The following is a 25,139-nucleotide window of genomic DNA, read 5'->3' as shown; positions in this document are numbered from 1 at the left end:
AAAAGGTCAGCTAAAAAAAGCCACATGCAAACAAGGGCAGGAGGCAAAGTCAGAAAACAGGCACAAGGGTCAGAAGAAAGAAAACGAAGGGCATTAACCACAAACCTGAAAAGACGCTTCTGTCGCCCCCAAAGCAAATAAGACACGTTTTTAAAAATCAGCTGAAGCAAATAGAGACTTCTTAGAGGAGGGCCACAGAGAGGCCAAGGTGATGCTCTGGACCGTGGCCCAGCCCTCACCAGGGTAGGTGCAGCACCAGGAGGCCTGGAGCAGCCCGGTGCACCTACGCGCCAGGGCCTTCGGGTCCTTCCCTGCGCCGGTTTCTCCATCTGAATGCCGGTGACTGACGCATATACAGATGCTGCTCTGAGTGCTTTCTGGGATTCATTTAATACAACATCCCTGTGGCAATTATTATCCCCACTTTACAGGTGAGGGAATGAGGCTCTGCGACATACAGTGACCTGCCCAAGGGCACCCAGCCAGCAGGCTGGCTCCAGAGCCCCCAGCTTAACCGTGACGACAGCAGCCTTACGGTCCCCGAGTGCTCGGTCTAGCAGGGACAGCAGTAATTGCAGATCAGTGTGCTAACAGCCCAGCGAGGGGAAGCCACAGGGATGCGGGGCCCAAAGGAGGCCTCCCATCGTTGGAGCTGTCAAGGAACAGCCCCAGGAGGGTGTCACGCGGCCGAATGGAAGGATAAATAAGAGCCAGCCAGCTGGAAGGAAGGTAGGAGGTGGGAAGGGTGCCCCAGGCAAAGGCACCGCCTAAACGGGCGGAGGCCAGCAGCTGCAGCCAGAGCAGAAGGCTCCAGGCCGGCGTGGTGAGCACTCAGCAGGGAGGTGGCAGGGCCAAGCCAAGGGCAGTGGGCTGGCCGCTTTTAAGCTGAGCAGTGATGTGGCCAGATTGGCCCGTTTGGAAGATCCTGTGGCCCTAGTGAGGATAATGGGTTGGAGAGACGAGGCTGGAGGCTGGAGGCCCGTGAGGTGGAGGCTGGACAGGCACCTGGGTAATTAAGGGGCAGGTTCTGGGGCGGGGGGGGGGGGGGCGTAGCATGAGCCAACAAGGCTTTGGGACTTAAGAGGGCAGCCAGGGGGAGGCCGCATAGAGCCCCAGCTGACACTGGGGCCATTTAGAAAGGGATGGAGATGGTGAGAGGGGAAGCAGGTCAGGGAAAGCCTACGAGTCTATTTAATGAGAGCCCAGAGGGATGATTACAAACAGACATAATCATCAGATTATGACAGATCACTGACAAAAGGAATGGGAAAGTCCTTCATAAAATGGAAACGACTACCCATCCCTAAAGGTGGAGGGCATTCCTTCAGGCCACAAACGCCAGTGCAGGGCCCACGGTGTGCCAGGCACTGAGGATGCCACACTCGGTACAGCAGACCCGTTCATTGCCTCGTGGTTTGCATTCGAAGGGGTGGAGATAGACAGTAAACAAAGATGCAAGCCGGTGGCATGTCAGGGAGTGGTTCATGGATGGAGAAAAATAAGGCAGAGGAAGGAAGATGAAGAGGGCTGTTTCAAGTATGGGGCCAGGGAAGACCTCCCTGAGAAGGTGGCATTTGGGCAGAGACTTGAGGGAGCCCTGTGGCTGTCTGGGGAAGAGGGAGCAGCCAGTGCAAAGGCCCTGAGGTGGGTGCGTGCTCAGTAGGTTCAAGGGACAGCGAGGAAGACAGTGAGGTGGAAGGGAGCGAGCGAGGGGGAGCGGAGGGGATGAGGTCAGAGAGGTAACAGGGTGGGGGGTACAGATTATGTAGGGCCACTGCAGGGACTTTGGCTTTGCCTTGGAGAGTGACAGGAACGCAGGAGGTTCTGAAAAGAAAAGGACTAGATTTGTTTGTGGAGAGCAGACTGGCGTGGGTTGATGGGGGTGAGAGGCAGGGAGACCAGGGAGGAGGCTCCCCAATGAGCACAGTGAGTGAAGACGGTGCCTTGGCCCAGGGTAGAGGCTGTGACACTGGTGAGAAGTGATCACATTTGGGGTATGTTTTGAAGGTAGAGCAGACAGGATTTGCAGATCAATATTTGGTGAGATAATTTTATTATAGAGCTGAAGAGCTGGGTTGACCCCAGCACCTAGCACATTGTCTAGAACCTTGGAACCACTTAGTAAATGTTGGATGAAAGGATGGATGGGTGGATGGAGGGATGAGTGGAGGAAAGGAGGGAGGGAGGGAGGAAGGAGTATATGTGGGTGGATGGGTGGAGGGACAGAGGGATGGATGGATGGATGGATGGGCAGGCAGATGGACAGATGGATGGGTAGAGGGGCAGGATGGATGAACGGATGGAGGCAGGGAGAGAGGCAAGGAGGCAGGCCTTGAATGCCACATTAAGAAATCCAAACATTCTCAGAGGCAGTGGGAGCCACTGCAGGTTCTTGAGCAAGGGCATGACAGGATGTGAGGACTGTTGGAGACACTGTCATGGTGGCACTGGGCAGTGTCTGGTACCATCTCCCAAGCTGGTAACCTCTGTGGCCGATCCTTTCTGTTCTCCTGCTGTGCAACACCCCACCCTCATTCATTTATACATTACAAGTATTCTGTGAGCTCACTCCATGAGGGCACTCTGGGGACCTGGTGTGAATGAACCAGACACAGTCTCTGCCCACAGGACACATTTTCAGCCTCCCCTGGGCCTCAGAACCAGAGACAGGATGCAGATTAGTCTTGGGGCTCAGCGGCCCACCAGCTTCATGCTGAGAAGTGATGGGTTGCTTTCTGCCCTTCCCAGAGACCTTGACTTTCTGCAGCCTCCGTGGAGACCCTCCAGTAATCCAGGCAAGACCTTATGACTGGCCTTGGGACCTAGTGACCCCTAGCATCCTCCTCCTAGCTTGGGGTTTTCTTGTTTGGGATTTTTGTTCTTTGGTTTCATCTGAGGATTTTGTGTGTGTGTGTGTGTGTGTGTGTGTGTGTGTGTGTGTGTGTCTGTGTGTACATGTGCGCACTTGCTTGGGAGGAAAGACTGTGCTGGGAATGGGTAAAGGTAAAGGGACCAGCGTGCATTTAATGCCCACTGTGTTTCAGGCTCATTACATATTTGTTCACTTAAATATTTCTTGAACTGTCGCTACGTGCCAGGCACTGTTTGAGGCAGTAGGAATACAGCGGTGAACAAGACAGGTCTCACTAATAAATAAAATAAATAATTCCAGGCAGTGGTGAGTGTCACAAAGAAAATTAACAGGGCAATAGAAGGGGCCGCCTGGGACAGCTTGAGCAGGATGGTCAGGGAGGCCCTCCCCTAGGAGGTGACGTTGGAGATGACGAGAAGTACCTTGCCGTGCCACCATCTGGGGGAAGAGCCATCCCAGCGAAGGAGCCAGAATGTGCAAAGGCCCTGAGGTGGGAACGAGTGAGGCGTGTTTGGAGATCGAGGCCATTGTGGCTGCTGTAGGTGCTCAGAAGGGAGAGGGGTGGATGAGGCAGAAGGAGCGATAAGGGGCCAGGTCCTGGGGGCTTTATAGGTCATGGAATGATGTTTGGATTCGATCCTGACCCTGAAGGGTCTTAAGCAGGGGTGAGACACACACGCAGCCCCCTTTGGCTGCTATGTGGAAAAGGGATCGTCATCTCATTCATTCCTTGCAACAGTTCTGGGCAGTTGATGAGGAAATTCCCATTTCACAGATAGAGAAACGGAGTTGCACAGCTAGTAAGTGACAGAGCAGGGTTTGAACCCACATCTGCATGACCAAGTCCTGCACGTGATCGTGGGCACCCACGGAAGGACCCCGGACCCGGAAATGGCATGGTGCTGGTCGGGTTGCAGGATGCTGACGTGGCCATTGACCGGTTAGGGGCCTCTGGTTTGGCCCCTTCCTGGGTGCCTCTGTGCCCCTCATCTCACTCACCGCCCCCTTAGCTCCAGTTCCAGAGGCACTGGTTCATTCCCTGATGCTTTGGACCTGCCTCCGCTCAGGGGCCTCGAGGGGTGGGCGCCAGGAGCCTGGATTTCACAGGATTCTGTCAGCAGCTTCTGCAAAGGCCTTCCCCTGCCCTTGGCATACAGCACACTTGCAGACTGACCTCCCGACTCCTAGGCCCTGAGAGCCAAGTCCCAGCTGAGACTTGGCGGAGACCAGGGGAGCAAGCAGCCCAGGACAGCTGGTGTGCAGCCCCGGCCTCTGTGGCTCTGTGGAGTGGACAGGAGGGATGGACAAGATTCTCCCCGACCCCGCTCCACCCCCTGTCCCCGCCCACCCCTGGAGAAAATTTGGAGACAGGCAGAGTAAATTTGGTTCCTTTGCTGTGATCACAAGGGCCTGCTTTACACAGGCTCCACAAGGAGACAAGCAGAAAGCAAAGAAGAGGGGTCCCCGGGGCAGGAGGCAAGAGAGGAACCTGTTGAGGGTCCACCAAGGCATGAGGGGGCTGTTCCCTGTGTGCCCGACTCACCCTGAGCAGCTGCTCAGGGGCACAGTGAAGGGGACACAAAACCATCACCCACCTTGTCTGCTAAGCCCTCTTGTCACCCCGCTGCTTCCCTCCTGCGCCCTCACCAGCGCAGAGCTCAGGGGTAAAGGTCCTGGCTGTGTCACCCACCAGCTAAGGGACCTCACCGCTCTGAACCTGTTCAACAGCTGCAAAACGGGGTGATAAACCTTCCCGGGCAGGACGTGACTGAGGGAGCTGCAAGAAGCCCTCAACGTGGTGCCTGGCATATACTAAGTCAGTTTAAAAAGCAGACAGCACGTCTGTGATGGCAGGGATGATGGTGGCCACCCATCTTCCTAAAACCCGCCTCGCCTCTTACCCCCGCCACCATCTCCCCCATCTCACACTCCCCGCCACGCCCCATCTGAGCCCTGACCCAGCCCCGTTCACGGAGGGGGTCCCACCGGGTCAGGTCTGCCCAGGGTCTGCTGTAGGCCAGGCTCTGGGCTCAGGGCTTCTGGCTCGTTCTCATTCCATCCTCAGGACAACAGTGTAAGGGCCATGGCCTCACCCCCCCATCACGGCTGAGGAAATAGGCTCCCAGCTGTGAAGGCGTCTGTCTAGGGGGACTCAAACCCAGGTCTGCAGGGGAAATCGCCACTTTTCCTAACCTTTGGGGATTCTTCTTAGGTTGTTTGTGGAGGCTGTGCTCCACTGTGGGCCTTGGTGTGTGAGGGTGTTTCCTGCATTGGGAGGAGAGGTTTCAGGTGGAGGGAGACCTGATGCTCCGGGTTATTGCCCCTCTTCTTCCCCAGCGGGGCGTTAGGGCCCTGGGGGCCCTCAGCAGGACAGGGTCAGAGCGGGGATGGGCAGAGACCAGCCTGGCTGGTGAGTAGAGGCAGAGCCGGGAGTGGGGCAGCCTGGGGATGGTGGGAAGGAGCCACCGAGGCAGGAGTGGGTAGCGGCTGCAGCAGGTGGGTGTGGAGAGCTCAGAATGCCACCAAGACCCTCAGGGATGGCTGTGGGGGTGACAGCAGGCAAGATGCTGGGGGGAGGGCGTCCCCAGGATCCTCACCTTTGTGCAGACCCCTCCCGTGTGTCTCTTCCTCTCGTAGAGGGCAGTGGGGGTAGCTGCGTGCCTGTGGGAGAAGCAGATGGTGGCTGGGCGGTGAGGGAGCTGCCTGCTCACCTGAAAGCTCGCACTCTCCAGGACCTGCGGGCCCTTTTCTCCCTCCCAGGAAGCCTCTGGGCCCTTTAGATTCCTCAAGTATTCCCAGGGACTCGGTTTCTCTGCACCCTTTCTGGCCTCAGTCCCCAGAACTCAGGAGACCCAAAGTCAGAGCCAGCACACATCACCGATGCTTCAGACCCTAAAGAGCTTCCCACCAACTGCCTCCTTTCCTAGGGGAGGAACTGGACTCCGAGAGGTCTAGTCACTGCTCAAGGTCACACAGCGAGTGGATGGCAGAGAAAACGGACTCTGGGCTTGTGACTCGCTCCCAGGGGAGCAGCTGCTTTGTCCTTCCACACTTCCCTCCAAGAGAAGAAAAGCTCCCCGTTCTCCTTGATCCCTGGGCCTCTGGTGCCCAGCCCCATGCTGGGGGCTGATGCCCACACGCTGGCCCCGAGCCCTTCCGTGGGTGGCTCCAGTGTCTGCTGGCTCTGCAGTGGCCCAGTCCAGAGGTTTGGTTTTGGAAGTTTTTTCAGGGACATGTTTGGAGGGTGGCCAGCAGGTCTTTTCCACCGCCGTGGAAATTTCCAGTGATGGAATTATTGAAACCTTCCGTGGCCCTTCTCCCACCCCACTTGGTTCTGAAAAACAACTCCTTGGTGGCTAGGAAGGGGGGAGAGCAGCTGAGATCCCACGTTGAAACCTGTAGAGAAGAATTCCCCAGTGAGAGACTCCCAAGTAGATCTCTAATAGGACCCAGGGGATCCTGGTTTGGAATCCGGGCAGCCTTTCCGGAAGGGATTTCCAGCTGCTCTGGGCCAGGAGCCAGGACAGCCACTGCAGCCCAGGACATCCTCCTGTTCTGTGCTGGGGTGGTGTCGGTGCCTCACCGTCACTCAGTGAACGCTGATTGGTCATGAGATAGGTGCGATAGGTGCGTAGGTGGGTGGGTAGGGAGGAGGGAAAGGAGGGAGGGAAGCACGTTGGTAAGACGGGCTCCACTAGGAATCATCCAGGTCTTGTGACCTTGGGCAGCCACTTCACTCCTGTGCTGTCCGACTTCCTGAGAAATGGACACAATCACACCTACTGCACGAGGTTGAAATGAGAACTAAGGCGTGGGAAATGCCTGGCTCGGTAGACGGCAGAAACTCGCATCATCTCCAGCACGGAACAGGGAGGTAACGCGTGAGCTTGGGAGACAGCCCTGACTCTGTCTCTATGAGCTGTGTCGCGTGGGGCAGGTGACTTCACCTCTCTGGGCCTCGGTTTCCTCATCCACGAAATTGGGATAAGAAAGAGCACGTGTCACCAGGATTGCTTGTAGGGGTCAGATGAGACGTAGATTGGCCTGTCCCCGCTCCCAGTGCTGTTCTGGTTCTGATGGCGAGTTGGGGTGGGGGAGGGCAGCAGGCCTGGGATGGCAGAGAAGCCTTTCCCTTAACTGGGGTGGGAAGGATGTTTTAGTTTAGGCCCCTGTGGGTGGGCAGAAAACAGGCTTTCTCCAGCTCAGTCACAGGGCATAGGACCAGCTGAGAAGGCAGCTGTGATTGACAAACCCCCAGGGAGACGTGGAGCCAGTGGAGCCTGGACTGGAAGTGCCCTGGGGATGCACAGCTCAGGGAGGTGGCCACCACGCTCTAGGGTTCCCGCCTTAGTGCAGCTCGACTCCAGCCCCTGAACTGCCGGCTCTCCCTCTCCTCTGGCCAAGAACAAGCCACCCCTGGGTGAGTTCTCACCCAGCTGGGTGGGGCAAGGTGAGGGGTGAGCTGCTCTGGGCCCAGATGGGGCCGTTTCGGCGACAGGGGTTGAGGGTCAGTTGGCGTAAGCAGAGCAGGCTGTAACTGGGAGGCAAGCTGCCCACGCCCCTGTAAAATGGGGATAATAGAGCCCACCTCCCGGACTGGCTGTGAGGATGAAACAAAACAGTGTACACAAATACGGCGTGGCGCCCCGTGGCCCAGGGCAGGCATTCTACCCACTCAGCTGTGTGCTGAACATCTACCGTGTGCCAGCCCTGATCTGGGCAACGGGATTTTACAGTAAACAGACAAAGCTGTCTGGGGTCGTCAGATTGTCCAGGACATTCTGGTTTTAGCACTAAAAGTCCCGCACCCCAGAAAACCCCCCATTCTCGAGAAAATCCGGACAGTTGGACATCCTAACACAATCCCTACCCTTATGGAGTTTAAAGTTTAGTAGAGGGAGACAGGCAGTAAGTAAACATATAAGGTTCATGGTGGTTGCAAGTATTATTTTTTAAAATAACCCAGAGTAAGGGAGTAGGGGGTGAGGACGAGACGTGTCATTTTTGACGGGGTGGGCAGGGCGGGCCTCGCTAAGGAGGTGACATTTGAGCAGGGACCTGAAGAGGTTAGGGAGTGAGACATGTGGACATCTGGGAAAAGAGCACTGCAGGCAGAGAGAACAGCGTGGGCAGAAGCCCTGAGGTGGGAGTGTGCTGGCATATCGGAGGAACAGAAAAGGAGATGAAGCGGGGTGAGGAAGGGTTGGCCAGTTGGATTACTTTGGGCTCCTTTCAGAAGCAAGTCGTATAAATGTCAACGCAAGTTAACTTAAGAAAAAAAGATGTGTTGACTTCAGGTAGGGCTGTATCTTGGTGCTCAAAGGAGTGTTTTGATTCGTCAGCTCTGCTTGCATCTGTGTTATCTTCGTTCTCAGGAAGGTCCCAGCAGCCCCAGCCAGATGTCCTATGTGTCTGTAACTGCAGCAAAAAGAGATGCTCTGTTGTAAGGTCCAGGCATGGCAGGTGAGAGGAGGCTGAGGGAAGAGCATGGGAGGTAAAGAGAGGGGAGGGGGAGGGGGAGGGCCGGCAGAGCCAGCGCACCTGGGCCCCCGCCTTGTAGACCCTGGACTTTGGGCTTAGTTCCGAGTGTGCTGGAAGCCATAGAGAGTTTTCAGCTAGGAAGTGGCATGATCATTTGTGTTTTATGAATGTCATTCTGGTTGCTGTGTGGTGAATGGATTGTAGGAGCAAGGGGTTAGCAGGGAGATCGATGAGGAGGCTAGTGCGATCACCCACCCAGGTGAGCCTCGATGATGGATGTAGAGATGGAGGGAAGGGGATGGACTGGGCGGGAGGGGACTTAGGGGAAACCCTGGACCACGTCTGGGGCCCAGGTGGGAATAGGGTCACCAGCAAGGACTATGGCAGAGTCTACACTCCAGATGGACTGGGGTGTGGGAGGGAGCTCTGTGCCAGGGGCAAGGCAGGAGCCAGTCCCTAGAGTTGGGGCCTATTTGCCCAGATGGCATGAGCCCCCTGAGCTGGAGGCCTCAGATCCTGGACTCCTCTCCCAGTTAGGGTCCCATTGAGCCCAGAGCCTGGAGCTTGTAGGTAGGGCCCAAATGGCCCCAGCTGTGAGGAAAGGAGAGTTGAGAGGTCCAGGAGCCCACCCAGCAGACAACAGGAGGCCCAGAATTGAGGAAGCCTCCGACTTCAGACATGGCCATTGCCCCTTCCACCAGTGCTGGGTCCAGGGCAGAACAGTATCCCCTGTGAGCAGCATCAGGGTCCTAGGTAAGTCCCAGAGCTTCTCAGGACTTGTCCTGACGTACCCTTGGTGCCTAAGGGCAGCTAAGGGGTCTGCCCTGCCTTGAGTCACAGAGACTGACTCACGTCACATGCAGGAGAAGAACTGCCCAGAGTCTAGGCTTATGGAAGATGGTGGGCCCACACTGGGTCACCCATCTCTGACCCACCAGACTAGACTAAGTCTTGGGCCATTTCCAAACTTTCCAAAAAAAAAATGTCCAGTCAGATGAAACATGAGCATTTTTCTAAGGTTCCTGCTCTGAGCAGGCTTTAGGTAAGGGGAGATCCAGGTGTATCTGAGGTAAGCTTCCCAGGGCATGTACCTAGGGCCGTTCTCAAAGACTGCATGCTTCAGAAGGGACCTGTGTCTCCATGTACCATTTAGGGATGCGTCCATGCCCAAATCTAATGAAGACAAGACTACGGCACAGGGAACCTAGGAGAGTTTGGCTGTATCTGGGAGCGTGGCTGGACTCGGGCATCCACGGAGCACCTGCTTGGGGCTCACCACCTTCACGTACGTCATCTCTTCTTATATGACCGTCCTACAGGGGAATGTTAGTATCCCCACCTTACAGATGAGGGAACTGAGGCTGAGAAAGGGGCGGCGTGATGTTTGTCACATAATAAGTGAAATTGACGCAAAGAGAGTGTCACTCCCTGCCCTTTGGAAATGATGAACACCCTAGCGGCCCACTTTGGGAAGAATCTTGTAAAGCAAAGGGAATCAATCTTTTCACTCCATGCATCCACCCTCCCTCCCTTCCTCCCTTGCTTCCTTCCTTTTTTCTTTCCCTCCTTCCTTAACTGTTTACAGATGACCTGCTATGTGCTAAACACTGTGCAAGGCCCTGGGAATGTATAGCAGTGATTAAAAAGCAGACACAGACCCTGCACTCATTGATCTAGGGTCAGACGGTAATCCAGCAGTCACACAGACACGTGTGAAATACAACCATGATGAGTTCGACAACAGAGCATGTCGTAGGCAAGTCGGGAAAGGCCTCCCTGAGGAGGTGGGATTACGCCGAGAATAGTAGAATGAGGTGGAGTTTGCTAGGTGCTCCTGGGGCAGGAAAAGCATTAACATCAGGCAAGGGAACAGAACAGACAGAGGCCTAGTGGGGAGAGTGAGCAGTGTGGCTGCAGCAGAGAACGTGAGAGAATGGGGTGTTGGGCAGGGCTGGTGGACCTGGGCCAGGCCACCCGGGGCTTTGAAGGTCACTTAATAAGGAGTTCTGTCTTAATCCTAAGAGCAAGATGGGGAGGATGTGATGTAATCAGATTTGCGTTTCTGAGTGGAAGCAGAGAGGCCAGTTAAGAGGCTACTGCAGCCACCCAAGGAAGAGATGAGGAAAGCTTAAGAGCAGGGGATGTGGAGATGCAGGGAAGTAAGTGGTTTCAAGGAAATGTAGGAAGGAGCAAAATCAACAGGACTTGGATGATGGAGAGGGAAGTGACAGGGGTCACTCTTGAGTTCTGAGCTGTCCGCCTGAAGAGAAGATGAGGCCATTCATGGGGGCGGTGAACCCCAGGGGAGAATGAGGTGGGGGTGGGGAAGTTTAAGGGTTGGATTTCAGACATGTTAAGTTGAACTCCTACCTCACACCATACACAGATCAAAGTGAGAGGGAAGAGGACAGGACGGGGGAAGTTTTGGGCAAATATTTCTTAGCTATGACGACAGAAGCATGAGCAACAAAAGAAAAACAGTTAAACTGGACTTCGTCAAACTTAAAAAGTTTTCCGCATCAAAGGATACTCTCAACGGTGAAAAGACGTGAAAAGATGATCCATGGAATAGGAGAAAATATCTGTGAATCATATATGTGATAAGGGATTAATATCCAGAATATATAAAGAACTCCTACAGCTCAGCCACAAAAAGCCAAACAACCCAATTCAGAAATGGGCAAAGGACTTGACTAGACATTTCCCCAAAGACAATACACAAATGGCCAATAAGCACATGAAAATATGCTCAGCATCACTAATAATTAGGGAGATGCAAATCAAAACCACAGTGAGATTCCACTTCACACCCATTAAGATAGCTATTATAAAAAACAAAGCAAAACAGGGACTTCCCTGGTGGCGCAGTGGTTAAGAATCCACCTGCCAATGCAGGGGACACGGGTTCGAGCCCTGATCCGGGAAGATCCCACATGCCATGGAGCAGCTAAGCCCCTGCGCCACAACTACCTGAGCCTGCACTCAAGAGCCCGCAAACCACAACTACTAAGCCCACATGCCACAACTACTGAAGCCTGCGTGCCTAGAGCCCGTGCTTCCCAACAAGAGAAGCCACCACAATGAGAAGCCTACGCGCTGCAACAAAGAGTAGCCCCCGCTCGCTGCAACTAGAGAAAGCCCGTGCACAGCAACGAAGACCCAATGCAGCCAAAACTAAATAAATTTATGGAAAAAAAAAAACAGAAAATAACAAGTGTTGGCGAGAATGTGGAGAAATTGAGACCCTTCTTCACTGTTGGTGGAAATGTAAAATCCTGCAGCTGCTGTAGGAAATTGTATGGTGGTTCCTCAAAAAATTAAACAGAATTACCACATGATCAGCAATTCCACTTCTGGGTATGTACCCAAAAGAATTGAAAACAGGGACTCAAACAGATACTTGCACACCCATGTTCATAGCAGCATTATTCATAATAGCCAAAAGGGGGAAGCAACCCAAGTGTCCATCAACAGAAGAATGGATAAAATGTATGTCTGAACATACAACGGAATATTATTCAGCCTGAAAAAGGAAGGAAGGTCTGACACATGCTGCAACACGATGAATCTTGAAGACATCATGCCAAGTGAAATAGACACAAAAGGACAAGTGCTGTGTGATTCCACATACATGAGGCCCCTAGAGTAGTCAAAATCATAGAGGCAGAAGTTGAATTGTGGTGCCAGGAGCGGGGGGTAAGGGGGAGGGGGAGTTAGTGTCTAATGGGGACAGCGTTGCAGTTGGGGAAGATGAGAAAGTTCTGGAGATGGGCGGTGGTGATGGTTGCACAACAATGTGAATGTATTTAATGCCACTGAACTGTACGCTTAAAAATGGTTAAGATGGTAAATTTTATGTTATGTAGATTTAACCACAATAGGAAAAAAAGTAGATGAGAAAAATTAGATTGAGATGACACATCGATACGAACGTAAAATCTGCAACTGTAAAGCTTCTAGGAGACATAGGAGAACATCTTCACCACCTAAGAAAAAGACTTTTTCAGAGAAGACACAAAAAAGCATTTATCGTAAAGAAAAAACTGACAAGTTGGACTTGAGATCGGTTGAGTGTGAGGTGTGGGGACATCCGGGTGGAGAGGCCAGGTAGGAAGCTGGTTGTCACTCGTGATGAGGTGTGGGCTGGAGGAACCAGGTTGAGGCCCCAAAGTCAGCTGATGTTTCTAGCTACAATCTGCCTTTGGAGCCGCCAATGGGGTCACCCACCTTAGGATCCACCAGACTAGAGTAAGTGACTTTGGGCCACCTCTGGAATAGGTCTAGTTGTGGATGTCCAAGCAGATGAGCCCCTGACCATTTTCCCAAGGTATCTTCTCTGAGTGGCATCTCGCTGGGCTGTAGCTTATACTGTCCGTCTACTTCTCTGGCCAGATTCGGGGTGCATCTGTGATCACAGCTCTCTGCACTGCACTGTCGCTTTCTCTCCCATCCCTGGGGCTAATGGAGGAGTCGGATGAAATCTCATTTCCTCTAAACAAGAGGCTGATCAATTATGGTGACCGGAACTTGCTGTCTGGAAGAATTAGCTTTGCATTTCTCTTGGGAAAGACCAGTGTCCGAGCTCTTTCTCCTCCGCCAGGCTGGCCTGGAGGGGGAGTTGGTTACTACAGTACCCAGACCCACAGGACTGCGGGAAAGCTGTAGAGTGAGAGGTGATTTTCAAGTGGCCTTGCCTTGCTGAGGGCCCCCAAGCCTGGGGTCCCAGCCTCAAACCTTGCTCTCTCTGACCATCCCCAGGCCCCTGGATTTCCTGGGTCCACCATCTTGGTACTGTTTCTACACAGCATTCATTGGAAAGCAGGGAGTTGACTTGGTTGCGCTGCAGAGTGATTCTGGGTCTTTGTGGGACAAAGGGGTCAGGGACTGCTTTGAGAAGCTGAGGAAAGCCATAGGTTTCCTCCTCAGAAAAAAAATGCAAATCTACACAAACCTTTACAAAGGAACTTTACATGGACCTCTGCTAAAGACAGCCTGATCTGGGGCTCCCTGCAATGGCGCCAAGCCTACCTAAATGCTTTTCTGCTTAACCCTCTGGTTATCTTCAGGGGGAGGTACAATTTATGCCAGTTTTGCAGATGGAGAAACTGAGATTCAAAGGAGTAATCCTAGCGGCCTGCCTGCTCCCAAAAGGAGTAACTGGGCCTGTAAGCTGGGAATTCCCAAATTATTTCTCCTCCTGTACAGTTGGGAGTCCCCACCCCACCCTCCCATTCACAGCTTCTCTGATTGGGAGGAGGGGATATCAAGTAATCAGTGGTGGGAGGCCTTGACCCCCAAAGGGTGGAGCTTTTGCCTGATTCACCTTTGAGTTCCCAGCGTCCCACCCGAGGCCCCAAAATCAACTGACTGAATGACAACTAAGACAATGCATGGGGCATCACAGGGGGAGGGACCTTTGGCTTTGGAAACAGAAATGCTCCTAGACATCAGCTCTGTCCATCCCAGCTCTGCAATCTGGGCCTCTCGGAGCCTCAGTTTCCCTGTCTGTAAAATGGGAGCAGCAGCGCTCCTCTGACAGGGCTATTAGGAAGATGAAAGGAGACAGCTGTGTGACAGGCACTGTGCTCAACATTTCGCAGCCATTGTCACGCATCTCCTCCCCCAAAGCCTAAGCACGCACGTGTAAATATCCCCCTCTTGCAGATGAAGAAACTGAGTCCCAGAGCAAGGCCATGACCTGCCCAAGGCCGTGAAGAAGTAGCAGAGCTGGAATCAGAGCCCAGGTCTGCCTAAGCCCAGTCCGTGCCCTTGAACAAACGCATGGTGCCTGACACCTACTAGGTGCTCATTAAATGGGCAAGGTGCCGCCCCCAGCCCCCCAGCTAGAGAGGCTTTCCGCAGGAGCCTGCGGGTGGTAACATCAGACACAATACAGAATAACAGTGGCCTGGGAGCATGCAGGAGCTTTGTTGTGACCCCTCCAGGCGAAGTCCCCCTCTCCCCAAGACCTCTTTGAGTTCCTACACAATGAAGTCTCTAGTCATGAGCTGGGGCAGTAGTGAGGAAGATGAACTTGAGTGCTGTTTGGTCCCTGATTTTGTCTTTTCACTTTTTTCCCCTCCTGCTGCAGCGGCAGGTGGGAGGCCCGGCAAATGCCCAGTGGCCGCCCCTCATTCTCACACCCACTCACCTACTCCCTCTCTGCAGCTTCCTTCCTGTGGGTCTGTGCAGAGCGGCAGCCCAGGCTCAGGATGGAAGGGATGAAGTCCGCATTCTTGGCCCCCTCCCAGCTCAGATGGCACTTTTCCAACTCTTGGGTGACACGGAGATGGATGCTGAGTACACGAGGGCTGTCCGTGAGCCTCGGACGTGCCAGGTCCAGGACGCGGAGGTGGACCAGCCTCCTCCCCCAGGGGGCTCCCAGAAAGACAGTGACAGTGTAGCACGTTGAGAAGGCCATAGAAACACAGACGCGGGGTTGCAAAGTCTGCCTGGAAGATCAGAGAAAGCTTTAGAAGAGCAAGAGTTAGAATTAGCCTTTGCCCAAAGAAGGAGCTCCCCCTGCTTCGGGGGAGCAGCCCGGGCGAGAGCCTGGGGGTGTGGAACTTCACAAGGTGCTTATTACAATTGGAAGGAAGGATACAAGTGAGGGGCCGAAGGCCGTGAGACTGGAGTAGGCAGGACCTGTGTGTTGAGCTGCGGATTTTGAACCTTGTTCTGAGGGTACTAGGGAGCCATTGAAGGCTTCCGAGCAGGGAGTCACCTGACAGGTCAGCCAGCAGGCTGCGTGGCTCCATCCTCCTCTGCTTGACCTCCAAATGCTGGGGGCTCGGCTCCGAGCTGCTTCCCTTCTCTCACTCTGCTCTCTCATTGGTGATCTCACCCCGTCCCATGGCTTTAAATATCATCTTTAAGCTGCTGATTCCCATATTTTTATCTTCAGCCAGAGTCTCTCTTCTGCATTCCCAACTCATCATCCAACTGGCCGCTTGGCATCTCTACTTGGACGTCTCACAAAACATCTCAAAGTTAACAAGTCCAAAACAGGATTCTTGATCGTGCCACCCAACCCCCAAAACCTGCTCCTTCCCCAACTTACCATCCCAGTAAATGGCACCGTCACCCACCCTCTCGCTGAAGGCGGAGCCCTCACCGGCCATGCTCCTGCGCCTGCCTCTCCCCCGCTCATCCTCTTGGTTCCTCTTCCTATCTCCCACCTGCCCACGGCCCTGCAGCCGGCACCCTGTCCGCGCTCGCCCGGATGACGCAGTAGCCGCTCTTTCTTCCCACCCTCTCTCCCTCTCACCCTGACAGTGTATCCTCCAATAGATGATGGATCTTAAAAACAAACGAACAAACTTCGTGCTAATCTGCCACCTGAAAGTCTTTAGAGGCGTCCCTCTGCACCTGGAGTAAAACCCAGACTCCTCACCATGGCTTCAAAGCCTCACACAGTCTGGCCCGTGTCCTTCTCTGAGCTCGCCTCATCCCTCTGCCTCACTCACAAGGCCCAGCCATGCTTTGTGTTATTAAAACCATGCTCCACCCCTTCCTGCCTCAGGGTCGTCGCCTGTGCTCTTCCCTCTGCCTGGCATACACTGGCCCCAGCTCTTTGCACGTCTACTTGGCAAAATAAGTCCCCTGGCAGTCGGTCATGCCTTAGTCTCTTCATAGCACTCTTCACAGCCTGTCTTTTCCAACAGAAGCAAGCACAGTGTGTCTGGCACACAGTAGGTGCTCATTAAATAACTCTTGAGTGAGTAAATCACAAAAGGCCAGAGCAGAGGGGACCTAGAAGCAGGAGATCGGGGGGAGAGAATGAGACCTGAAAGGACAATGGCAGGATGAATAGAGGAAAGGAATTAGTACCAGGTGGGACATTTGGATTTGATCTTAGAGGCACTGGGGAGCCACGGAAGGATCTTGAGCAGAGTCCTGGGAGGGGAAGTGATCCTTAGAGCGGGGGAGGCTGTATGCCCGGTGGCCATGTGACTGGGCTCTGAAATCGGACTGCCATGGGTCAGACCTTGGTTCAGCAACTTCCAGCTGTGAAACCACAGGCAAACCCCTTAGCCTCTGTGCCTCGGTGTCTTCCTCTGTAAGCCAGGGCTTGCTCCTGAAGCCTCCGCAAGGGCAGCGGAGAGGCTAAATGGGGTGGTGCATGTCAAGTCCTTGCTCAGTAAACATGGAGCTCACAGTCTAACGGGGGAGACGGGTAGATACACCCTGGCTCTGGTTCCCCAGGACGAGCACTGGACCGGACATGCAAGCAGAGAATTTAGTGCAGGAGGGTCAGGAAAGGCCTCCCAGAAGTGACATTGGACTTCGGGGAGACACTTTCCTTGAGAGAATGTTTCGAGTCAGCAGCCACTGGCCCACGAACAAGGGAGGAGGAGGTGGGCTCTGGCTGCTTTAGCTCCCAAAATAACCCCGATCCGAGGGCGGACAGCCCGGCAAGCCCCGGGAGCCACCACCATGCCTCTCCTGGCTGAGTTCCGGAGACCTTGGAGCCGCCCTTGCGCTGCCCTGTGTCCCCGGGTGGCAAGGGGACTGGAGGAGGGATGCCCGGCCCAGAGTTCCAGGCCCGGGCCAAGGGGTCTGGGTGGTCAGTGCAGGCACCGTGGCCCAGGCCCTCTCTCCCCGACACACAGGCTGCTGAGCTGCCCCACGAGTACCCAGTCGTGTTTGCGTTTCGGCTTCTGGACCCGCGGCTTGACCACCAGGGCAGAGAGGACGCGATGCTCTGTCCTTCCTCTCTGTGTCTCCCATCGTCCCAGTTTCTCTGTGTCTCTCTGGCTCTGTGTCTGTCTGTCCGTTTCCCTCTCTCTCTCTCTCTCCCCCTCTTCCTCCCTCCTGCTGTCCACCTCCCTGCCCCTATCCTGCTTCTCTCTCTCACTGCGTCTCACTTTATCTATTTCCAAGTCTGCCTCTGTTTCTCTCCCCCTCCTCCACCTCCTTTCCTCCCCCGTCCCTCCCACCCCAGCCTCTCAAGTTCCTCTCTGCCTTACGGCTTCTCTTTCTCCCCTTTCTTTGCTCTCCACCCAACCCCCTCCTCCCCCTCCAGTGGGAGGCATCCTGGAACACACACACACACACACACACACACACACACACACACACACACACACACACACACACACACACACACACACACACGATCTCGAGCCCAGCACCACCACCCCCAGCCTCCCACACTGGCCGAACCTGGCCCAGGACACAGGGATGAGGGCAGGGTCGGCCAGAGGGGTGGATGCGGAGGGTAATGGATGTGGTGGGGGAGGGGTCCTATCCTCCCCACTTCCCTCAGCCCCGTGCTCAGAGCTGGGAACCAGGGGTGGGGGAGTGGGGTGGAGGTTCCTGAGCTGTTTCCTCCCCTCTGTGCGACTGCTGGGCTTCCCGGCCCTTGGACTGCAGGTCGGGTCATTGGGCCCATTCAGCAGAATTATAAATAGCATCCTGTGCCCAGCCTGGCCCACAGAGCAACCACGGCCGCTGCAGGGCCCCCGGGCCCCCCGTCCTCCGTCCCTCCAGCCATCCCTCTGAGGCAAGGCTTGCCCATCCCCTGTGCTGCCAACGGGTCCCCAGGTCAGTATCCGATGTGCTGTCGCCATGGCAACCTGCGTGTCCCCGTCCAGCCCAGGCTCAGGTTGCGGGAGGCGTGGGCCACTGAGGGAGAGGTCCAGTGGCCTGGAATCAAAGGTCGCCGCTCTATGCTGGGGCTTGCCGGCTCTCTCCGGGGCTGGGGAGTGGGGTCCTGTCCCCTGAGAAATCTCACGCTGCTGAGGGTGGGGGAGGGACAGAGGTGCCTGACGCTGGAAGGCCTGGCAAGAGGGGCACTGCCCCAGGCTTCTGCCAGCGAACTGGGCAACTTGGGCCAGCCTGGGCCTTGAAGCCAGAGAGATGCGGGTTCAGATCCTACGTCCCCATCTACTACTTTGGTCACCTTGGGACCACCACTTAACCCCTGAGTTCAGCATCCTCAGCGTTGAGACAGGAAGAGTGATACGCCTCCCTCTCCAGGGGCTGCTGGAGAGATCAGAGACCACCAGCTGTGAGGCGGGCCCCTTAGTTCTCACCCATCCTCTCCTTAGTCCCTGAGGGCGTTACCGGTCGGGGCGAAGCTTACGGACTTCAGAGTCACACTGGCCTGCATTCCTATCTGGCCTCTGTCATTTACCAGCTCCATGATTTCAAGTAGGCTACACAATCTCTCTGAGCCTCAGTTTCCCCATGTATAAAATGGGCATGAAAACAACATCTGCCCCTCATTGTTGTTTTGCGGATGAGTTGGGCTGAGGTGGGAGAAGCCTCTGGCACGGTGCCACGCACATAGTCAGTGCCCGCACGTGGCAACTGCACTTTCCATCACTTTCTGAATTTTTATTTCTCAGCGAGATGACCCTACCTTCATCACTGACTCAATGGTCACTTCAGGCAACAACTCCCTTTCCCTCCCAGGGCTCAGTTTCTCCATCTGCAAAATGACCACAGGACCACCCAGGCCCTGCCCAGGTCTGAGATTTGTATATCTCAAGCAGCCCCACCGGGCTGGGCTGTATTATTATTAACTGATGCCCTCACCCGAGCCCTGTCCTCAGCCCCCGAAACCTGAGCTGCCTGGTTGCCTGGCAACTGAGGCGCGAGCTGGGGAGGCTTGGGTGTCAGGGTGTCCAGCTGCAGCCCCCTCCCTGCAGGCCGGAGCCCCGTCACTATGGTCACTATGTGGCCGGGAAGCAGGAGGGCTCAGGGCTGGGACCCTTGACCGGGGCAGCCCAGGAGAGGCCTCCTCTTCCTCTCATACCTGCCCAGGGCCGACCTGTCTCAGAGCCCACTTTCTCGGGGTAAAAGGGGCCATCAGCCTGGGATATTTTTATAGATGGGGCACGTGGTCAGGCTCACAGAGGGAGAAATCGGAGCTTCCTCGCGCTGCTAACTGATACGGTGGCCGTCACTGTCACCCTCTTCTTGGAAGCCTGCAGCCGAAGTTTGCCCAAAAGCACAGATAATTCCCTGACCCACTCCTAGCGCTGCCCTCAGGAGGCCTGATGCCGCTTCTTGGAGCTCTGAGGGCACTTTGCATGGTCACATTTAACCAATCACATCACCCCTGCACGACCTGCCCTACGTTTTCATTCATTCACTCACCAAACATTGTACTGAGCATCCATCCCAGCCCTACTGTATTCTGCCTGGCTGTGGGCAAGTCGCTTCACCTCTCTTTGCCTCATTTTTCTTTTCTGCAAAATGGGATACTAAGAATACCTGCCTCAGAGTTGTGGTGTGGATCAAATGAGATGACGACTGTAAAATGCTTAGCACAGATCTTGGCACATAGAAAATGCTGCATAAATGTTAGTTTATCATGATTATTTGCCTGAAATTGTTACAGTGTGCAGAACCCGTGCTGCACAGGGAGGGAACAGGGCTGTGTCCGATTCCTTTCTGTCCACGTCGCATCCCACAAGTCCAGGCATGTAGTGGGCCCACAGCGAAAGTTTGCCAAGTGAGCGGAAGTGAGAAATGAACTCTTTGACCCAAAATCTATTGCTGCTCAGGGCACTGATTGCTAGGACATCGACTTTAAACATCTTTTATAATTCTGGGTACTTCTTAGAATCTATTACGGCTGCGTCATCTTCACAATTACCAAAATGGGTTTAAACTCACTTTGTAGATTTTCACTCTCTTCCCTGTGTTTGGGGTGGGGCTGGGGCAAGTAGGCGCATGGCTAATTCAGGTGGACTTGAACTGCAGGACAGACAGCTAGGGGAGGGATGGGCAGGAACCTGAGAATGAGCACTGCCTTGCATTTTGCACCCTGGGCGCCTCCCTTGCCTCACAGTCCCAGCACTGTGAGGGACCTGCATCAAGGAACTTGCTTGTCTTCTTTGAGCCTCAGTCTCCTCATCTTGAAAATGGGCACCCTGCTCCCTCTGCCCCAGAGTCACAGGCGAGACAAAGGAGGTAGTACTGTGAAGAACCCCTTCCAGTAACAGTCCTTAATTATAAGAAGATAGCGATGCTCTCCATGGAAAAGGACTGGGCTGGCACCTCCCCAGGCCTACCATTCGTCAGCAGAGCCACGTTGGGTGGCCGCCAGCCCTCTGGCCCAGGGGCCGTTTCTAACAGCAGGTGATGCGGCCAGGCTGACGGCTCCAGGATTTCACCCTTGACTTCTTCCAAACACAGGAAGGGGCTGCCATCTGCTTCCCGCCCCTCATACCCAGCCTGCCAGGTCAGCCAAAGCCCCCGCCTCGCACCTGTCAGCAGGGTTGCAGACAAGAATCCCACTGGGGGCTTTCGTATGGATGCTGAAGTTGGCAAAAGCCTGGGGGCCTCCTCCCAGCCCCCAGCCCACCTGGACACCAGGAGCTCAGACCTGGGGATCTGTTAAGTGCCAAGGTCAAGAGTACAGCCTTGGGAGTCAGACCATAGTGCAGACCCTGTTGTGACCTTAGGCAGTCACCCCACCATCTGAACCTCAGTTTCATCATCTGTAAAATGAAGGAAATTAGAGTATCGACCTCAGGGGCTGTTACGCATATGAGCGAGATCGTGCGTAGGAAAAGGTAAATGGCATTTGGCAGTGATAACGCTTAGTTGCTCTTATGATTATTTTTATTACTGTTACTGATACTCTGCTGCCATGATTACTGTGACCATCTCCCTGCCAGGGAGATGATCTCATTTCCTCTAGTTAGGCCACAGCATCCATCCTTCCCGGAGGCCAGTGCTGGGTACACAGTAGGCGCTCAGTGCATGCTCTCCACCTCAAAAGCAAGCAGCTGTTGAAGAAGTGGGTGAGCCCAGGACCCAGGCAATCTTGTTCTCTCTCAGTTTCTGAGGTCAAGCTGTGGGTTCCTGTGGTCACTCAGCAAGCTTCTGTTAGACACTGACTCTGTCTGTCAGGTGCACTGGGGACCTGGAAATAGATGGACACAGTCCCCTGACCTCGATGGTGTCAACGGTCAAGCCCAGTGGAGGGATCAGTTGTCTCTGCCTGGAGAGTGGGGTCAGCATAGTGTTCACTGAGAAGGGGCCCTCTGAGCTGGGCCCTGCAGGGTGAATAGGAGTCTAACAGGCAGAGAAGCAAATGGAAGGGAAGAGCTTGTGCTAAGGCATGTTCACAAGGAAGCTCTGAGCTGATTTTTTTATTTTTTAAAACAGGAAATTTTCCCCCCATAGATGTCCCAGTATCCAGAAGATAACTCTGGCTGATCCAAGGGCAAACACATGGCCACTGGGGGGCGGATTCCGAGAGCCATAGAAGCCCCCTCCCCTGTGCCCAATCCAGTGTCCAAGACTTACCACAAGCCAGTATGTGAGGGTCTCTTATAAGCTGTCTAGTCCAAGCTCCTCATTGTACAGATGGAGAAACTCAAGCCAAAGAGGGAAGATGGTGGCCCGGGGACAGTTAATGGCAGACCTCCCGGCCAAGCCCGCCCAAAGCCCATCCACCCATGGCTGGGGGTGACCAGCCCCGGAGTTGTATGTTCTGTGCAGAATCCTGATGCCCCAGGCTGCCCCCCGGGGACATCACTCTCTGCAGGGCCCACCAGAGGCCCCTGCATCTTTCTCGCCTTAGTTCCTTACTTCTGAAATGTAAATCATCAGTGGGTTCTTTGTGAACTTCAAGCTGAAAAGCAGTTCACGACTCGTATAAAATGATACTCTGTCGTCGCTGTCATTTTGTTCAGGTCGGGCCCTAATGGCAGAGTTCCCTGGAGATAAAGTCATCTGATGGCACGGTGTGGGGTTCAGAGGTTCAGGGCCACCTTGCAGACAGCCACAGAGACAGTGACAAGGCATCTTCTACAGGTTGGCCTTCTGTTCTGTTCTGGAGCCTTTGTGGGTGCCCCCTCTCGCCACCCACCCATCTCCCAAACTGTGAGACTAAGGTTGTCTCGAGGTGGTAGTAAGAGTCTTTGCCATGACCCATGGCTCCCTAACATCCCCCTACAGGCACCATCTAGAGTCTTATTTCCAAAATACATACATTTCTGCAACTCTCAGCACAGCCCCCGCTGCCCCCGCCCCCAGCTCACACATGTTCAAGCAGGCTTACGCATGCCCTCGTGCAACCACACGTGTGCTCCCTGGCACACGTTCTGCCCTGGCACACACATATGTATGCGTCCACGGTCATGAACTTCAAGTGAAGAAGAGGGAGCAGGGTTGTTCTGTGTGAGCTGGAAAGCGCCCATTAACTGTAAAACAATAAAAAGTTAGCAAGAAGAAAATTTCAGCTCAACCCAAAGAACTCGGTAATTCCTAGCGCGGACATAGATTATCATGGAAGGAGGGCGTGAACCCCCCGTCAAGGGAAGCATGCAAGCCCAAGCAGGACTCTACACAGGTGCTATGAAGGGGCTTGGGCATCCCAGGGATTTTCACCTCTGAGGTCCCTTCTGGTCTGTGGATTCAAGGAAGCTTGTGGAATCGGGGCCTCTTCTGGCTTTCCCTCAAGTTTTGCAAACAGTGATGCCCCTTTGGTGTTCTCTGCCCTGGGGCGGGGCTTCCTGGAGTACCCCCGCAGTTCAGGACGTGGTGCACAAGGACCAGCTCCGAGCAGGCCTGATATCGTTGGCATCTGTGGCCCCCGCTAAAGATGCCCACACCAGAGCCCCCGGAACCTGGCACCCATTTCACGCCAGGCCTGACCCTGGAGAGGGAGAGAGGTGACGGCTCTGGCTTTGTCAGTCAGTTGTAACAAGGAGTCTGGGGTAGCAAAAGCCCTGATTTAGCAGGAGGTGTCAGGGACTGAGATATCTAGAGAGGTCGGGAGTGAGTGAGGTAGGCTGGAGAAAGCTCCCAGGACTTGGAATTGTGCACGATTTGAGCATAGGTTCTGACTGCGTCTGAAACCCAAAATCTAAACTCCCCTGTATTACACCCAGCAGAGAGCAGGCCTTAGAAGCAGCGTGACATGAGGTTTGAAATCTAGGGGACATCAGGCTCCCCCCACCATGGATCCCTGTACCCTTTCTCTTCTGGGAGACCCCCCAGAGCCATGGGGAACTCCAGGAGAGAAAGGAAGGGCAGACATGGCTGGAGCAGGACTTTTGAAAAGCAGAATAACGGTGATGGGGTGGGGGAGGGGGTCTGGACCGTGCCCCACGGGGAGAGGAAGGGAAATCAGAGGGAGTGGCACCTTTGGGGGCCATTGTGGGAGGTCTGCTGATGTGGAGATCTCCAGGGTCCAAGGTTTGGGGTCTCCTGGGGCCTTGGAAGCACTTTGGCTTTTGAGCTCTTAAACTTTCTGGCAGGACTTGAACTTCCTTGAGAAGCCGGAGGAGTCAGGCTGGGGCTCAGGGCTGGTTCTTAGTGAGAAATGGGGAGGGGGTATCTTCAGGGCGTCCCTTAGGCCTCCTGGCCAGCTCCCAGGATTGGAGATGAACTGGCACTCAGGGAAAATCCTGCACAAGGATGAAGGTGAGACATATCCCTGGAATATCCCAGAAACAGAGGAGAATGTCTTAGGAGGATAAAAGCTCTGGCAGAGGCCTTGGGCCTGAACCTGGCTCTGCCAGCACCTGCTCTGAGGACTTGGGCCAGTGCCTTCCACTCAGGGCCTCCATTTCCCCGTCTAGAAATCACTATCATTCCAGTTGATTGTGTGTCTCTCACTAGCCAGGCTCTGGGCTGAACCCTGTGCCCTGCATCAACTCACACTATCTTCCCAGCCACCCTGCAAGGAAGGGACCGTCTCCATTTTAGAGACGCGGCAACTGAGGCCAGAGAAGTGCCTTGATTTACCCACGATCCCTCAGTGATGGCAGATTGAGGGTTCTTACCCAGATCTCTCTGACTCTAAGCTCAAAGAAAGGGATTCTGACCCTACTAGGTTGCAAGTCCACTGAAAAGTGGTTTAAGAATTCACAGAGGGAAGAAGAAGCTTCTGGGAGTGGGAGGAAATTCCCAAGAGAAGATGGCACTAGGGATTGTGGGTATAGGGGCCCCGATATGGGGTAGAAGCAGCAGGCGAAAAAGAACGGGTATTCCAGGTGGGAATCCCAGCCACGCAACGTGTGGAGGAGGGGCTGCCGGGGCTCCACGATGATGGGGAGAGAGGGGAGCCAGGCTACACGCACCCGTCGTCGCCGCCTTACATTCGCTTCAGGGAAGGTAAGGCCCACGGCTCTGCACAGCTTCAGTGAGGCTGGGGTCCCCTGGGCCCACGGCCCCCGGGAGGCTGCGTTCGCATCTGTCCCTGTGCAGATGGCTGGTGAGCACAGCTAGCAGCGCCCACCCGCACCCGCTTCTGTCGCCGGGGCTGGCTGCGCCGGGGAGCGTGGTGCGGCGTTATTTTTAGAAGTGACGCCATCTGTTCAAGGTGCCGGGCGGATTCTGTTTGTCTCCGCAGTGGCCGGGACAGCCATGCCAAGTCAGGGGAAGAGCTGCAGAGCTGGCCTGCTGGGTGAGGGGGCCAAGGAGATTCTGCAGGCCCGTGAGGCGTGGGATTCTGGGGTCGGAGGTCTGGGGCTGCCAGAGGGGAGGCTCTGGGGCCAGGCACGGTCATCGCAGGGCGTCCTGTGCTCCCAGTGCCCCGCCTAGTCCCTGGGCCTGAGCCTGGACCTGCCTCCTGACAGATTCTGGCCTGACCTTATCCCTGTTCTCCAGCTTTGGGTTGGGGGGGAGAACAGTACGATGACCAGACCACAAGGATCCCCTGTGGGATGTAACACTGGGTGTGGCAGAAGACACGGGTCTGATCAGTGTGGTCCAGGAGGGCCAGGACATCTCCCCACTAGACCCAAGATGCTTCTGTGTGTCACACTGTCTTAGCCACCACCATCTTCTGCCTTCTGAGTCATGCTGGGAGGGA

The 25,139-nt window shown here is 54.8% G+C and overlaps 1 protein-coding gene across 1 annotated transcript in view; it reads left to right on the top strand.

Moving 5' to 3' along the window:
* Positions 1–17,786: 17,786 nt before the first annotated feature.
* The window catches only part of ATP2B2 (ATPase plasma membrane Ca2+ transporting 2), a 129,550-nt gene continuing 122,197 nt past the window's right edge, over positions 17,787–25,139 (top strand). Inside the window, exon 1 of the mRNA XM_082662855.1 lies at positions 17,787–17,899. The gene's annotated coding sequence lies outside the window, so the exon portion shown is untranslated. The remainder of the gene's footprint in view (positions 17,900–25,139) is intronic.

This window comes from Grampus griseus, assembly GCF_964374135.1.
Source record: "Grampus griseus genome assembly, chromosome: 10".
NCBI lineage: Eukaryota > Metazoa > Chordata > Mammalia > Artiodactyla > Delphinidae > Grampus > Grampus griseus.
The sequence above is the reverse complement of the archived record's forward strand: the minus strand, read 5'-3'. Positions and strand labels throughout refer to the sequence as shown.